Source organism: Sturnus vulgaris, chromosome 9 (assembly GCF_052056855.1).
Source record: "Sturnus vulgaris isolate bStuVul1 chromosome 9, bStuVul1.hap1, whole genome shotgun sequence".
Classification (NCBI taxonomy): Eukaryota; Metazoa; Chordata; class Aves; order Passeriformes; family Sturnidae; genus Sturnus; species Sturnus vulgaris.
The window spans coordinates 30,807,479-30,824,677 of record NC_142251.1 but is presented as its reverse complement, the minus strand read 5'-3'; the positions used below and the strand labels follow the sequence as shown (position 1 = coordinate 30,824,677).

The following is a 17,199-nucleotide window of genomic DNA, read 5'->3' as shown; positions in this document are numbered from 1 at the left end:
ACCAATATTTTGTCTCATATCAGTGCTCATTCCTTGCTTCCAGAATTCCTAGCAAAAAACCCCAACAAAACCAAATAGTTGTTTCCAACACTTTGCCAAACATTTTTAAACAAGCAAAACTAAGTCATGCCTTTTTCCATCAAAATGTACAAACACTTGTACAAATGTTTCACATCTCTAAAAATCAAGCAAAAGCCATTATTAATGCTTACCCTAGCTGTCAACTTGTACAACCTCCTGTTTTTACAAGAGCTGTCAATCCACAAAAATTACAAAACCTGCAACTGTAACAAACAAATATTACCAAATACCCGTGTTTTTTTAAAAAAAATCAAAATATTCATGTGTTAGTAGACACTTTTACAAGTATATTTTTTGCCTCTGTCCACACAAAAAAACCAGCCAATCATATTTTCTACAAACTTTTGCTTCATTAAGTGTACCTCAATAAATAAATAAATAAGCCCTACATACACGACTCAAAAATTAGCCACATTTTTAATGAACTGAAGTATTTGTCACACTTTTCAAATTCCCTACTCTCCCACAAGTAAAATAATTATTAAAAAAACACATCACACTAAAACACATTTTGGACCAACAAAAGAAAAAATATAGCCTAAGCAATGCCTCGAAGTTAGAGCTTTATACATTTTTAATTTTTTAAATAGCCCATTTACAAACCCAGTCCACCAATTTTTAAGCATTTTTCAAATAACACACAAACAAAACTAAAGAATATCCTCCACTTTTAATAAAAAATCCTAAAGCAGAACAAATTACAAGTCTATTTCATTTAATAAACTAAAGCAAAAAGTTTGCTTGTTTCCACAAGTACAAAACCTAAGTGAATCCCAGCAAAAAACATAAAGCTGTATCACACACAAAAGCACACTGGCAATTCCACAAGCAAAGAAACAAGCACACAAATGTAAACCGCACAAAAAACCTGCAGTTCATACCCAAAGTCCCCTACCCAACCTGCAAAAACTACAAACCTTAAATTTTATGTCAATGCTAAAACTATAAAAATCATTAGTATCATAAAACTCTTTTAGCAAAAACGTTATATCTATTGTATTAAAAACCATCCCAAAATATCCAAATATGCAAAATTAAGTATAAACAAATCAACAATCCTTAAACAAATTTTTTTAGAAAGCCAAAAGTACAAAAAAATTTACTTTAAAATTAAATTTAATAAAAAAACCTTTTGCAAAAGTAGCTAAACAAAAAGTTAAATCAAACAATATATTTGTACTTATTAATTTTGCTTACGTACTTTTACAGTACAAATATGCCTGGTAATCAACCAAAACAAAATGTTTAAATTACTTTAGCCAAGCCAACAAACTCAAACACCATATATTTAACTAATTTAAACCCAAACTCTTTACAACCTGCTTAATCAGTGTACCAGTACCAACCAAAATATAGCCAATACCTAACCGTAACAATTATTAACGTCAAGTTGCCAACAAAACAAATCCCATAACCAATTAGTATCATTAAGCCCCTAATCTTCTTAAAACATCCTTTAAACCTCAAAAATTAAAAGATCTTAGTTCTCTTACAGTAAAATTTTGTACTAAGCTTCAATACCAAAAAAATCCACAATTAAATGTTACTCCCCATCATCCTATGTACAAAACCTCAAGGTTTTAGTACAATTATACCACTTCTGTACCCCCTAAAAACAGAGCTTTTAAAAATCCTTTCCAAATCCATTTCTCACAATTCACATCATCAACACTCCTTGGACACAAACCCGGCATGCTATGTAGGACAGTCTAGTTACTAACTCTAAGAAGAGTGTATCACACAGATTGTTTTATTTTTTTGCTTCCTCTGTGTGCCTTTGATATAATAAAGAATAATCGGCAACCAATGGGGCCTGCAATCCTGGTACTTTAATGACAGCCCATTTTGAGATGCCAGAACTGCAACTCAGTGGCTTTAGAAGCTGTAAAAACTGTTGTAAAAACTACTCTTTGTCCAAGTGGTTGTAAAAACTTGTCTCCAATGGTAAGGGGAGCATGACTGCTGCCAGGTGCCTTGGGGCATGGGTGTCCCTGCAGGGTCCTGTCCCCAGAATGAGGTGATTGTCCCTGATCCCCTCCAGCATCTGACCCTGTGGGATGTGTGGAGACCTGATGGCGGTGGGGGAGAGCAGAGTCATCCAGGTGGGTTTTCTTTTTCACCCCAGACATACTGTAAAAAGTGCATTTAATCCCCTAGCCAGGGAGAGAGGGGAGTAAACCAAGAGCATGGAGAAGCTGTGGTAGGGGAGATTTGCTCCTCCATGAGATGTCAAAAATGCCTCTATGCCTGAGGGAGATTTTCTGCTTTTTCACTCTGCTCCTTTCTTGCTTTCTAATACCAAGATATCCCTGCATTTTCTCCACCCTAGAACAAGCAGAAACCCTCATTATGAGTGCTAATAGGAGCAGCGTGCATGCTGTGCATGCTTGCATAAACATTTTGGAGCATATTTTCAGGGTGCTAGGTGATGCAATCAGTAGTGCAACTTCACCATGGTGGGGCTGGGTTGCTGCCTGGCTGAGCCAAGAATTAGCACTGAGGTGTCTCTTGTTTTGTTTCAAATAGCTCTTGCCACTGGGGCCATAAAATTAATGTCTGAGCAGATAGCTGGGAAAATAGGAAGCCGCATAAAGCAACTCAGTGCTTGGTGGGGGAACTGAGTTACATTTGGGACATGCTGGGGGTTGATTGTATTTCTTCGCCCTTCAGAGATGCTGAGTGGCCCAGCATGATGGGTACCACATCCTCACCCCAGCACTCCCCAACCTTCAGCTCCCTGGTAAGTGCTCTCGTTCTGCTTCTTACTTATCCACCTAGCTTTTCTTTTGAGTCCTTCACCCCTTACACATTTATCTAGCCCTCCAGCCACTCACTGCTTTATTCACTCTGCTCAGCCTCTACCTTGTGCTCCTGGTTAGAGACTTACCTATTTATATTCTTAACCTTTGCCTCCCATTCCTCTCTCTCTTTAATCCACACATCAATCTGGTTTATAGCCTCCATCATGCATTACCTGTGATCTAATCCTTCCTCATGTCTCTGCCCTCTCTCCTAAGCCACCCTCAGGTCTAGCTCTCCCACAGAGCAAGATGAAGAAGACCTTTAGGCAAAGAAGCATCAGGTGCAGGAGCTCAGCATCCCACACTGTGGATGCATCCCCTCCCTGATGCACTTTTTGCCCGATTTTTGGGGTTAGGCTTTGCCCTGTGCATAGGCATATAAGAAACCTGCAGCTGAAAAATGCATCCTTTCCCCTGGGGCTGCTCCAGACTTGACTACCCTGCAGGGGACAGTGGGATTGGGGACAAAGCTTGCATTTCAGAGACGTTCTGAGATTGGCACCTAGGCCAGTTTTCCCAAGCTTCCTGGCAGCTGCAATTCAGGCCTGGAGGATCATCAGTGGACCATTTTAAATGCTACACCCTGCTGGCTGCTTTGGCACCACGGCTCTGTGCCTTTCCTTGCTCTCTCTATTCCCACTCCCCCACTACATCCCACAAAGTTGCCTCTCAAAGTCCAGCCTGTAATTTTTCTGCCTCCTTTCCTCCCCCAGTGGTGGGAATTTTCCTCTTGCTGATTCATGCCTCTGTCACGTCATTTTTTTTAGCACTGACGCTGGCTGTGCTCACCCCAGGGAAAGGCTAAAACCCCAAGCTGCTGCATTGGGGACTGGATCTCTGCCAGCCATGTGCTGCCAGCTCAGCCAAAAACCTGCATCTGTGCTGAGCAAACCCAAACCTCTCCCACTGTTAGGGTCAAATAAGGGAAATTTCAGGTGTTCATTTTCTCCCTACCTCCCTAATCCCAACCCTGGGCTCACAACTGAATCCTCGTGCTGGGTACAGCACACCTCCAGCCTCAAAACCCCCCTTTTTTTAGTATAAAAATCCTCTGGCTCTTCCCTCTGGACCAGTAGAGTGGCATAAAAAGGTGGAGGACCCCTTGGATATCACCTGCATCCCTTTCAAATGGGATGGAGCCAGTTGCAAAGACAGAAGAGTTTTGGGAAGGGAAGAATCCAGAACGTCCTGCAGGCAGTTTTTGGGGAGTTCGGCAGCTAGACTGGGTTTGTATCTCTGCTAATTCCTCCTGGAAATCGTAGGTGTGAGAATTTCACCATTCCCTCTATTTCTTCTCACCTCCCTCCACATTCTGCCCTGATGGATCCATCTCTTACAGAGGGATCTCGACCACCAGGAACAGCATCTCATGCCATGACAAGCACTTTCAATGGACTTTTAAATTAATATTCTATGCTGAGAGCTGTCTCTTGCTTTTTGCTACTGAAAAGGCTCAGGAAGCATACTCCTGCCCAAGCCAAGGCCTTCCCAAACCCTACCAATTCCAGCATCTCTGCCCTGCCTGCTTCCTTTGCCTGGGATGGGACAACCCCACTGAGCCTTTCTGGGGCCACCACAGCTCTGTGTCTCCCGTGGCCATCCCAGGGGACATCTCCTTTCACTCCCATCATCCTGATGGGTCCAGAGAACAATTACCGAGTCACAAACCCCATAGGCACAAAGTCAGAGTGGCTTTAGCTCTGGCTGCTCTGCTGCGGTGCAAATTACAGGTAAATGGGTATGTTGGCATTCAGCTGCACCACCGTCATTACATTGGAGAATCTCAAGATGCTCCTAACAGGGATGAGGCTGCGAGGTGTAGGGAGGAAGGCCGGGGAATGTAAATACAGTAATTAACGGGTAATTGCCAAGTAACCAGGGGCGATGAATGCTGCTGCCTGTGATGGGGAGGCACTTGCAGCCGTGAGCATGGGACACCGTGGGACACTTTTCATATCAAATACACGACAAATACATCATAAATGAATGATCCTGGGTTGTTTTCCCCCATCTTTGTATTAAATAATTTATTTACAAGTGCCCACCAGGGGAAAAAGGAGAGGAGAAGAAAGGATGCGACTTCCTGTGGATGATAGTCGGGGAAGGCTGGTACCCACAAGTGTCACAAGTTTGCAGTGCCACTGCCATGCTGAACCAGGGCTGGGGCAGCCACAGCTCCAAGGGAGACCAGTGAGCAGAGAGCTTTGCCCTCTGCAAAGCCCTGGAGGAGATGCAACAAGGCCAGAAGCTCTCTTTCCCTGGTCATATTATTGGGGTGTCACCCACTGAGCCCTCAGTATGGAGCCCAAACCAGCAATTAACTGCATTGGTGCCTCTCATTTGGAGTGAGTACTTTTATCAGGGTCCAGTAGCAGCGAACGTATTTCTGGAGCTGCAGGATTCAGGAGGAAATACCTCCAAAAACCTGATTTTTCACCCCAATTTAATTTTTAGCCTAATAAAGATGACCAGTGGTCCCTCCTGAATTATAGGTTATAGTCTATAGCATCCCAAAACATCCCACCCTCGGATGCAAGACTCATCCCTGGATGACTGTCAGGGTCTGGGCACAGCCACGTCAGCAGCTTAGTGGGATCTGAGAGAGGATTAGACACCAAAGGAGATAACAAGAGAGGATAAAAGCTTAGTGGGAATAAAAGACCATGGCACATTGGGATGTGAGGCAAATACTAAGGTTGCCTAGGGTTGGGAAGACAGATTCCCTCCAGGAGTGTGATTAATGGCTATGGGCAGGATGTTATTGAGCCTGGATACACAGACCAACTGATGTGGCTGCAGCCAGTGCCTTTGCCTTTAAAAAAAAGCTGATATTTTCCCCCAGTTTGGGTAGAGAGGTGTACACATTCATGGGCAAAATGTACTTGAAGGGGAAAAGAATTTTGAAGAAAGCATCCCCAGCTTGGGGTCAATTTGTACTCCAGAGATTTAAGTCTGCTGGAGTCCTGTTTAATATGACCCCAGTGTTGGCATTGAACAGGTAAATGATGAAGCCTGCTGTTCTCTGTGGTGTGGCATTCCCCAAATACACTTATTTTAGGAGGAAGGGATCCCATGCTGGGCTGAAACTCAGCAGCTCCTCTGGGCCAGCTCTGCAGGTCCCCCACATGCATCCTCCCTGGAAAAGCAGTAGCAGTGCAGACTCTAGCAGAGGGATGTGCTGCCTGCCTCAGTTCCATCCGCCTCCAGGAGCCAACCTGGGTTCCCTCCTGCCTTTTCCAGCTGACAGAGGACTGTCCCATTGGCTGGGTGTGGCGGGCCACGTACCAAAATTCAATAAGTATGCTTGCACCAGGCTCTGTGGGACCCTGGAGGCTTGGAAATAAAAGCTACCAGCACCAACCCACCATGCCTGGTGGTCTCATGCCAAGCAGTGGCTTTATTAAGAAGCCATCAGGGCCAGGATGACACGGGCTGTATCTGCCACAGCAGAGGAGTGATATGTGTGCCACCACTGTCTGTGTGACTTCGGGGGATTCCTTCTCTCCTACTGGGGTGTGGGTGGGATCCTTCCCCAGGATGGGGATACTTGGGGGTCCACTCAGGGCTGGATGGCTTCAAATCAGCACTGTGGGATAAAGACCAGCTTGGGCAGGGATGCTTTGCTGTGTGGCCCCTGACTGCACATGGTGGTGGCATCATCACCCTGTCTCAAATCCTGCTGGATGTGGGAGAAGAGCACATCACTGGAGCAGGGCCAGGGCTTGTAAATGCAAGGATCCTCATCCATGGGCCGCTGACTGGGGTCCTAAAATCTCTCCCCCCACTCAGCCAGGCTGTACAGGTCCTGGGTAGGAGTGAGCTGCCAGTGGCACACAGATGTGTGGGATGCAGCGATGGCACACACTTCTCTCCTGCAGCTGTGTGTAAATCCAAGACAATACTTTATTCTTCCCTGTGGCATGACCAGCTCCATCTCTGCTCTGCTTTACCCGGCCTTGGTCAGAGGAGGAGCAGTTGTGTCCCAGCTGGATGGAGGCATGCCCCTTCCCCAGTCACTACTGGATGGTCATCGGGATGCTCAGGGTGCTGCTTGTGCAAGGTCCCGGTGGTGTTGGAAATCTGCTTTTCCCAGCTAGATCTTGCTCTGCCCTCATGGGATCCCTCAGGAGGATTTCTCCTGCAGTTTTTACTGGGATATGAATGGGATATGCAAGGGCTGGACTGAAAGGCAGCTCTACTCCTAGCCAGGAGGAAACATGGACTGAGGCTGGGATACGGATGAGTGAAAGATTGCCTGGGATTTAACAGGCTTTTTAAAGAACAGACATAAACCCCAGTCCTTGCTCTTTAGAGTCATTAAACGTCCCCTGGTTCATTCTGCAAAGGGTAGGCACGTTAACCTGCCGGCCTGGCTGCCCTCTGTTACCCACATCCTCATCACACAAACTCCCCTGACATTTGAAACAGCTCTTTTTTTCCCAAACCCACTGCCTGCTTTCATTCCTAACCCAACATTTTGAGGCTGAGCATTTGCTTCTTGTCATTCCTGAGAATCTTACAGCATAAATGATACTATGGAGGAAAAAGAAAAAATCCTTTACCAAAGCATCAGGAACAAGAACACCTCCATCACAAAGAGATTAATTTTTGCTCGAATTAATATACTAAAACTGCAGGGAGAAGCCCTCCCTTGGGAGTGAGCCCTGGTAGGGCTCACACTGCCTGTTCTGCCTTCACCACCTCTCCTGCCAGCTCCCATTTCTATGGAAACCTGCCCTCCTCACTCTTTTCTCTGCCTGCACTCTTGCTAATTTAAGGAAACCAATTTTCTGCTCTCTGAGGAGTTGCCTGGATGGAAACATGCCACTGAGGCAGGCAGTGATGTCCCTCTGCCGACCAGTACCTGGCAGCCCCTGTCCACCACTAACAGGGGGCCATACAAATTTCAGGGTGGGTGTATACCCCTATTCCTCCTCTCCTGAGCAGAGAAAGGCAGGACACCTCCTTATCTCAACACTTTTCATCTGCTCCGGGTCCTTCCCATTACTGTCTCCCCTCTCTCAACCCTCCCTATCTGTTCTCCCCCCATCTTCTTCCCAGCTTTGTTTGCATCAGTAAAACACTTGTCCAGGTCAAACACAGGTTTGTCAGGTTTCCTGATAAACACATTTCCATTGATTGCTGGAAAGAATAAGTTTCCCGGAGTAGCACATTCTTTGTTCTGGGAATCAATAACCTCCAAACCCCTCTTATCCCCCCACCCTAGCCCTCCATCTTGGTGAAGAGGATGTGCTTTGGGGATCCCCTCAGAGTGGAGGCAGGACTGATGTAAGATGTGACACCCGATATGAGGAACCTGTAAATTCCCCTGCTCCCTTCCATGTTGCGCCCATGGAAGACAAAGCCCTTCCAACTGCTTCCAGAGGCAAGTGCCCCAGTGCATTGGCCCCTGCACCGGTCTGTGCAGGGCATGCACTGCACCCTGCTCCTCCTGCCTGGGCCTCTCAAAACTGGCTGGAAACCAAGGATGCTTGGGCCCCGCCAGAGCCCTTGGAAGGGACAGCAGGTGAGGAGCAGCCTTGCTGTGCTGCCTGGAGTCCCACAGGCCGTCAAAAACACAGTGATGGGGAAGTTCGTGTGTTGCTGCCGAGAGTGATTTAGCTGTAAAACCACAATTGATAAAAAGACATTTAAGGGGATTAGACATTTTGCCACTGCCACAAATGTGATGCTCCCTATACTGGTCTGCCCTCCTAAAATGCATCAGGACTTCATGAATGAGGTGTGTGATCCTTGCTGAGACTCCTTAGGTACCTACAGGGTTCACTCAAGAGGCTTTTTTAGATCAAAAATGCTGAACATCACAGAATTTACTGTGCAAAATGATGCTTTGCCCACCTGTCCAGTAAATGGTTCATCTCCTCTATGACAAAACACATACAAGACACTGCTGGGAAGCATCCCAGCCCAGTAAGCCTTACCATTTAGTGCAGAGAGAAAACAAATTCAATTATAATAATAAATAATTAATGAGACAATTAACAAAGACATAAAACTTGTAAATAATAATCTGGGCTAGGAAGAAACAAGCCCAAGTGCTCCGTAGGGCCCATACAAACTACCAGAGCCCGGCCCAGGGGAATCAGCAAAGCATGTGTGATGGAGCATAAGGAGCTGTAATGAATTTAGAGTTTCCACCAGGCTTTAATAAAGTCCTTCTGCAGAGGCTATTAAGGGAACTAGGATGAGAGGTGAAAGTTTGTTATGGATTAGAAACTGTCTAGGAGACAGAGGAAAAGATAAAAGAGCTAAGAAGTGATGAAGACACATGATGAGCTGGGGAGCCTGGAACATCTCCTGTGGGGCACATGCCCTAGAGGGGGGCCTGGGCTGCGGTGGGGGCTGCAGGAGGATGATCTCTGCCCATCCTCAGGAGCTGGGCTGACTTTAAAGCAGAAGCTAAACCTCATTCATTGCCAGTGTAGGCATTCATTCAAAAGAAATGCTGCCTTCACTGCTGAGGATGCTGATGCCATCTGCCCCCGACAGCATCTGGCCTGCACATCACCTACCCTTATGCCCCCCAAAAGGCTGGGCTTGCCCAGCTCAGCCTCACTGACGCTTCCAGGCACCCTGCTGCCAGTCAGAGCCCATGGACCACAGCTCCAGCATGGATTTACACCCAGTTCCATCCTGATTTTCAACCAGCACTGGCTCAGGGGGAGTTCGGGGCTGCCCTGGGAACACTTCTGCCTCTCCTTGGGTGTCAGTTTTGTGTCTGTCCCTTGCTGAGAGGGCTGGGATGACCTCTCCCAAAGGCAAAACAAACCTCTGGGGTACCCAGAAACTGAGGGCAGGGGGTGGAGTTACACCTTCCAGTGCCCCCTGTCCCACTCAGCTTCACGCCTCTGAGCCCCTATTATGAGAGCTGCAATCATCCAGTGCCTCCCAAACCCTGCCCTGCTGAATGGATTTTTAAAATTGGATTGTGACAAACATTTAATACCTAGTAGAGCTCACACCAGCACAGTTAATTAAGAAGGTGACTAATCCAATTCACTCGTGGGAGAGCAGAGAGTGAGGAGAGGGAGGGAGGCAGGCAGGGAGCCTGCATTAGTGTGGGGAGGAGAAAATCAGTTCAGCTTCTATCACCTGTCATTTCAATTTTTTTGTGCACACACGATGAAGAAGGACTCTCCTTCCCTGTTGCAAACACTGGAGCTGATGAGCAAAAGCTGGGCTGCCCCAGGCTCTGTATGAGCTTCACTGGGGTACCAAACCAGGTGAGGGTCTGAGAAATTCATGACAGGTCAGATACTGGCAGCTGGAAGCTCCTTGAGGCTAGGCCACAGAAATGTCCGTAGCCCAAATCTTGGTTTTATTTTAAAACACCCTCCGGGAGTTTTTCGAGCTCTGAAGGGGATGCTGAGGCACAGACACTGCAGAGCATCCCCCTGCTCCACATGGGACTGCAGTGTGGGACCGGTCCCAGGCACGTCGGGCTGGAGGAGCCAGCTGTGGCAACATCTGTATGCCACTCACACCCCGTCCACTCCGAGTTGATAAATAAAACAAGTGGAGTTATTTTGGCCCCGGGGACAGGGCTGTCTTCCGCAGAACAGAGTGGCTCTTTCTCTGTCTCTCTGTGGCGCCCGAGTTCATTGTTATTCCCCAGTGGAGAACAGGACATGGATTGAGCCGAGATCTCCATCTGCGGAGGGCAGACGGAGAGAGACTCCCTTCATATTAGAGCCGAATGGCATCAATAGCGCTTTTAAATTAAGCCCCGGGGAAAACAAAAGGTCGGGGTGAGGAAGGGTGGTGTGGGCGAAGCTGGAGAGGGGTGAGGGGAACGGGGACGGAGCCAGAGGAGGACGGTAAGCAGGATGAGCTGGAGAGGAGGACAAGGGGAGAAAACAAAAATGAAGCAGCTCCATCTAAGCCATGGTTCCTACTGAAAGCGAGGCAGCTGAAGGAATTCAGGATGCGAGCAGCAGTGCCACAAGTCAGGTACCAGGGATGCTGGAGCACCACCCACCTCCAGCTCAGCCATTGCCCACTGCCAGTCACCCGGCGGAGAAGACTCCTGCTCACTGTTAATCAGTGTCCCACTGCAATTAGTCCTCATTAAGCAAGGCTAGCAAAAGGGGACGCTGCCTTAGTAACGTGACAAGCAGATGGGTTAAAATTGGAGAGGAAAAGAATAATAAACGAAAGAACCCCAAGGAGAACCAACTAACCTCTGCCCAGGAGTGCTGCCAGTGGCTTCTGTGGGCAGCACTGAAAGCACCCACTGCGATCCCGTGGTTGTCCTGGGGTCTACGGGGTGACGGGTGCATTCAGGCAGATGTGGGGAGGAGGCAAAGACAGCATCGAGTAATTAATGAGGAATTACACCACCAGCTCATCCCTTCTGCGGCCAGAAAAGCCCCCAGGGTGCTCCCAGCATCCTCCCCCTTGCAGGAAATAATTACTTAAGTTAAAATTATTTACCAAATGAGGAAATTCTCGGTCTGCTATCTCGCAGTCGTTTGCCTGGTTTACATCGTTACTAGTGCTATATAATAAATTAACTGTGTAATTAAAGACAAGTTTAATGCTGATGCTTTGCAGAGGGATCTTCTTTTAAGTCTCTCTGCAAGTAGAGGCAATACGCATTACATGAGGGGCTGTGGCCGCGGGCAGGGAGTGGCAGAGCCGGGCAGGACCAGGTAGGACCCTGATCTCCCATGACAAACGTGTCCCTCGCTTCCCCAAGGGACAATAACCAGATCGAATCAAATCAATCTGCATTTTAATTACCAGTCACACTCTCTCTGCAGGGATGCTGAGCCGTCTGCAGTGGGAGCAGCCAAAATTGCCTCTGGTGAAGCTCCCTGCTTGTCCCCATGTTATCTAGCAGGGACATGGATGTGCTCCATCAACAGGACCTATTCCTGACTGTGGTGATCAACCAAGCGAGGCTACATAACTCCATGGGGATTAGAGGACTCATCCACCAAAAAAAAAAAAAAAAAAATCCACGTTTTTGGTGATTTCTGCTGACTAATGTGGTTTCAGCCAAAACCAATCAGGGAAACAGTTCAAGAGCTTCACTAGGAAACATTTCCTTATTGGAGCACCAGGAACATGATGGTGGGCACTGAGCTCCAGCAGTGGGGACCAAGGGGAGTTGTATGACCCAGGACATGCTTTGCTCCTCCTGCAGCCCATCCATCCTGTACTCCCACAGCCCTGATTCCAGCATGGTGTGGACATAGCTCATGGGTCACCTCCCCTGCTAGCCATGAGATGGAGAGCCAAAGCCCAGTCTTTCCCATGCTGGCTGTTGGCGGGGGCAACCATTCCCCAGGGCCTACTTCCCACTGCCAGCATCTCGGCATGGCCCAAATGCATCAGCATTGACCCGGCAATCAATGCTCAAATCCCGGGCAGCCAGGCCAAGAAAGAGCAATTACAGCAGCCAGCCATGTGCTCCAGCTAATGCAAACAGAACAGCTTCCCCTTGGGACATTGCCACACATCCCATGATGCCAGGTGGGCAGGGCAAAGCTTATTCCTTCCACCAGGGAGGATATCTGCACTTCAGAAGGAGAGCCAGCGCTTCCACTGCCAAGACACCCCTCCAGCTGCATCCCCAGCCTTCAGCCCTGCATGATCTCTAGTGGGACATTCTTCCCAAATGAGTGAGGGGAAGAGGAGGGAGCTGCCCTGGAAATGAAGGACAGAGAGCTGAATTAATTTCTCCCTCCTGTGATGCCTCTCATGAGTGGAGGGGAAGGAGAGAGCAAATCCCTCACCTCTTCCAAACTGTTTTTCAGGAGAACAGCCATTACCAAAGGACTTTCCTACACTTGCAGTAGCTACAAGCATTTAATTTCCCCAAAGCATGTGAGATTTTTGATGTCCTCCAACAGGAGAGAGAGCTCTGGCTGAGCCAAAGGGACACCCCAGGTGCCAATTAAACACCCCTGGATAATTCCTCTAGCAATAATCCACACCACCACACACTGGCAACAGACTCCAAATCTCATCTTCCCAATGGTGACTTGCTGGAGCTCCATCCACCTTGAAGAAAGAGATGGGGAGCAGAAATCCCTCCCCAAAAATGTTTATTTAGCAAAAAATCTGAGGGAGAGAGAGGCAGGGAGCGGTGGGAGATGGTACCTGGGATGGTTTCTAGTATGCTCTGGGTCAAGCTGCCCACAAAGCCAAACATCTTAGAAGGAAAATGTTCAGATTAAGATCTCTGCTCACCAGACCTCTTACGAACAGGGACCCCAGCAGCCCTTTCCACCTCTACTGTCCTTTTTCTGGCAATTTTGGGGGAATCCAGACCCCTTCCTAAACTCTAACCACCCCAGGGAGCATGAGGGGAGAATTTAACATCCCTGGGATTGTCACCCCATCAGTAAACTGGCAGTAACTGCCCACATAGTATCCAACCCCACACAGGTGGGAAGGATGAGATGGGACATGTGACATCCCACAGCTGTGATACCTCCACCTGTTCATCTTTTCCCAATTTTTGCCATCCCAGTTGCTCATGTGCCAGTAGGACAAGGTCACCATCACACTTGTTAAGAGCACTGTGTTTTACTGAAGACAGCTGGTGGAAGCTAGGAGATGGCTTTGCTGCCTGCACCTTGTGGATGGAAATTATGGAAATACCAGGCTTTGACATTAAAAAGTATCAAGGAAAATAGGGGGGAGGGGGTGGGGGGTGGGTCGGGGCAGAACCAAACAATTACCTGAGGCTCATTAGGGAGCTGCTGGGAGAAATTATGATGGCTAATTGTAAAAGGAAAATTAAATCAGGCTCTGAGATGAGGACAACAAAATAGCGGAGAAATAGGAAGGCACAGAAGGAAAGGGGGTCTCAGCCTGTGGATGGGATGTTTGGTGCTGAGATTTTGCCAAGGAAGGGTGTTCCTTTGAATATTTCCCAGGGGGAAAGGCTCACTCACTGGCATTCCTTTGGCTAGGTAATAGCAAGGATGATGGAGGGGAGATGCCCTTTCAATTCCCGTGGAACCCAGCTGAAGAACCTCCCCTTGAGGCTTTGGGAGTGGAGGCAGCTGACAGGGAAAATCTTTAAAAGTTAGCTGAAATGGTGCTGGGCATCCTAGGACTCATTTCAGGTACATCGGTAAGGGAGACTGGACCTGCCTTGTGAGACATGAGAGTAATGAGGGGAAAATCCTTTCCAGAGACAGACAAATAGCAGCTGCTGCACCTACCCTGTATTTTCCATTTTATTTTTTAATTTTCTATCCCCATCCCTTCTGATTTCCTTATTTTATTTTTTGTGCAGTGGTTTGGGTGAGGGAAAACTAGAAACTAATCATGCTGTCAAACAGGTCCTGCAGAGAGCGTGAGCACTTCCTACCATTAAACTGAGGACCCATCTTCCCAGTAATTCCAGCCAGCAAACTGGGCTTATAGACCAGCACCCAACAGCTGGGAGCATGCAAGCAGTGTCAGATTTTACCCTCACTGGGATTTTTACCCTGGCTCTAGGATGCTGCTCCCCTGGCTGGGATCACCTTATGGATGGAAGCAGCATCTAATGCCATTGATGCTTTGTTTCTCATTACAGGCACAATTAAAAGGAGAGAGGATTACAGGCACTGGCTGCATCATGTCCCCATCCCTCATCGCCTCATGCTGCCTTTGTATCTTCTGCCTGGGCAGTTCCATCAATGAATTGACTTCTTCCCCTGCCTAATTTATGTCTCCTTTATGTTTGTTTATATAATAAGGTTAAACATCTACTTTACACCCTACATGCTTGTACTTGTTAATTCGTGTTTTTCCTGGATTTTATTGCATTTGTTACAGGCTCTGACAAGATGAACAGTAGCAAGGAGAAAGCTGGGAACCCCATAGACCCCTTGTGCCAGGCCAGGAGCTGCAGCCCCCAGCCCAGCAGGTTTGGGTGCCTGTTACCCCCCAAGAGCTGTGAGTGAAGCAGTCAGAGCTGCAGCTGTGTCAGGGAAAGGCTTCCATAGGATGGTTTCTACTTCTCAATACAGTTCTTGAGCTGTTTTAGGGGGACTGGGGAGCTTGGAGCATCACCATCAGGAGAGCAGCAAGAGATCCATGTGTTCCCCCATGGATGTTGCCCATGGTGACAAACTGTTCCTGCAGATTCACCTGGATGATGCTCAAATCCACTTGACGAGCCCCTGTGAGCAAGTTTGGGGTGCAGGGCAGGGCAGGGAGCTCTCCAGGGGAGTGGCTCTCTGCCCCACGAGCAGCCTCATTAACACGGGAGCCCAGCCTTTCCCTGCCTGCAGAGCTACCTCACTCCCTGAGTCCAGAGGAAATCTCAACCTCAGCCCAGAAACAAACTCTCTCTTCATCTTTGGTTTGCCAGGCCTTACAGTCAAATGGGCCTTACAGGCCCAGCACCAGCACAATGAGCTCCAGCAGCCAGCACGTTTATTCCCAGTCCTGGCAGTACATATGAGTCCATACGAACCCAGGGCCCAGCTCAGCCCTGTGACTACAGCAAAAAGCCCCAGTTTCCGAGCAGACAGCACTTCTTGCTGCTCAGATGCCTGGCGGGAAGGACCCGCTCCTCCCAGCAGGTGGGCTGGACTGGCCGTGCCCCCCTCTCCCACCGAGCCTCCCTGTACAAACTCGGGCATTTGTACCTCATTGCCGCGAGCACCTGAGATTGAAAGAAACAGCCAGGCTCACGCTCCACCAAAGGTGCAGTGAAAGTCCCTCTGACCCTCCTGCCTTCCTGCCAAGCCTTCTCCTCTTGCCCATTCCCCACTCTTCAGTTTCCTTGCCTGCAGACACACAGACACACGTCTCACGGGGGTGCGATTCAGGGGGCAGCCACAGGGATGGGGATGTAACCGGCAGAAACCAATCCCCAAATCTGACCCTTTCTTGAGACCCCAGTGCCACCGCAGGAGATGTCTGATCTCAGCTGCCCAGCCGATACGCAGGCAAGAGCTTAATGCAGCGAAGTGCTCCCCATTTCCAGCCAGGACGGCAGAATACAGGGATGCTTCCTTCCCCGGGTTCCACAGCACCGCAGCGAACCCATTGCCACTCCAGAAAGGATCCCCAGCACCGGGCTTAGCTTTCTCCTCCTCTCCGGATAGATGGATTCTGCCAGAAGCCATAGCAGGTAACTGCTAATGAAGCACGCCTAATTAATGCGTTCCTCAGACACACCCTCGGCGTCCCTTCCTCCAGATGCTCTGCCACCCCTCCGTGAGCGGTGACCTCGCCAAGCAAGCGCTTCGCTCCCTGGCTTTAAAAGTCGCAGCTCTGCAGAGGCTCAGGGAGCATCTTTCAGCCCAAAGCACTGGGATGGCCCCCTCCAAGGGTCAGCTCTCCTACAGAAAGGCACCGTTGCTGCTTGAGCACGGGGGAGAGGAGGCAAAAACCGTGTTCAAACTCTGGTGAATTGAAGCAGAAAGCCGGGGCTAAGGCTCAGCTGAGCCTAGGTGGGCTTCGCGTTCGCCGATAGCATCCACGCGCAGGCGGCAGCCGGTGCGGGAGGGAGGGAGGGAGGGAGGGAGAGGCTGCTCGGAGTTGGGGATGCTGCTATCCCCGCGGCCCTGAGGGGGAGTGGAAGTCGTGGGCGGAAAGGAGGGAGCGGGCTGAGAAGGAGAGATGGAGCCTGGGTTTGACGGGGAGAGGGTGTGAATGAGACCCCCAGCCCTGCCTGCAAGGATGCAGCAAGGAGCCTCCTCCCTCCACGAACCGTCTCCGTATGACGCAGGTGCTAAGAGCCAAATTTCTTCAATCTTATTCCATCCAGAACTTGCAGAAAGTGCAGGCAGACTTTACCACCCACCAAAAACAACCTCCCAAAATAACATACCCCCTCGTCCCACGCACAGCCGCCCCCGGCCAGCCTGGGGAGACGCCGCGGCGCGGTGGGTGAATCGCGGGTCCCTGCCCACCGCCGCTTCCCACCGTTCTCAACTCCGCGCCTCCTGCCCGGAGGAGGGAACACACACGGAGCAAAGAGCCCAGGCAGCCGGGGCCGGGGCGCGGCTGGGATGCGCGGGGAAGCGGAGCGCGGAGAGCTGTGCCCGCGGAGCGCGGAGCCGTAACACGGACCTCAGCGTTGCGGAGCGTGGAGCCCAGATTGCGGAACGCGGTGCCGTGAAACCCGGAGCGCAGAGCCGGAGCACGAAGCCCGGAGTGCGGAGCGCGCAGCGCAGAGCTCGGAGCACGGAACGCGAAGTCGGAGAGCGGAAAGCTGAGCGTGGAGCTGTCCGCGGTGCTGAGGACACTCACCGGGCCGAGCTGGGCCGGCTCCTCCTGCTGCCGCCGGGAAGCGCGTGGAGCGACCCCGTCCGCAGATGCCCGGGCTCGGCCTGGC

The 17,199-nt window shown here is 49.5% G+C and overlaps 1 protein-coding gene across 3 annotated transcripts in view; it reads right to left on the bottom strand.

Annotated features, from left to right (window-relative positions):
• Window positions 1-17,199, bottom strand: part of TNR (tenascin R) — a 78,055-nt gene extending 60,856 nt beyond the window's left edge. For all 3 annotated transcript variants that reach the window (XM_088170354.1, XM_088170357.1, XM_088170356.1), the window contains exon 1: window positions 17,115-17,199. The gene's annotated coding sequence lies outside the window, so the exon portion shown is untranslated. The remainder of the gene's footprint in view (window positions 1-17,114) is intronic.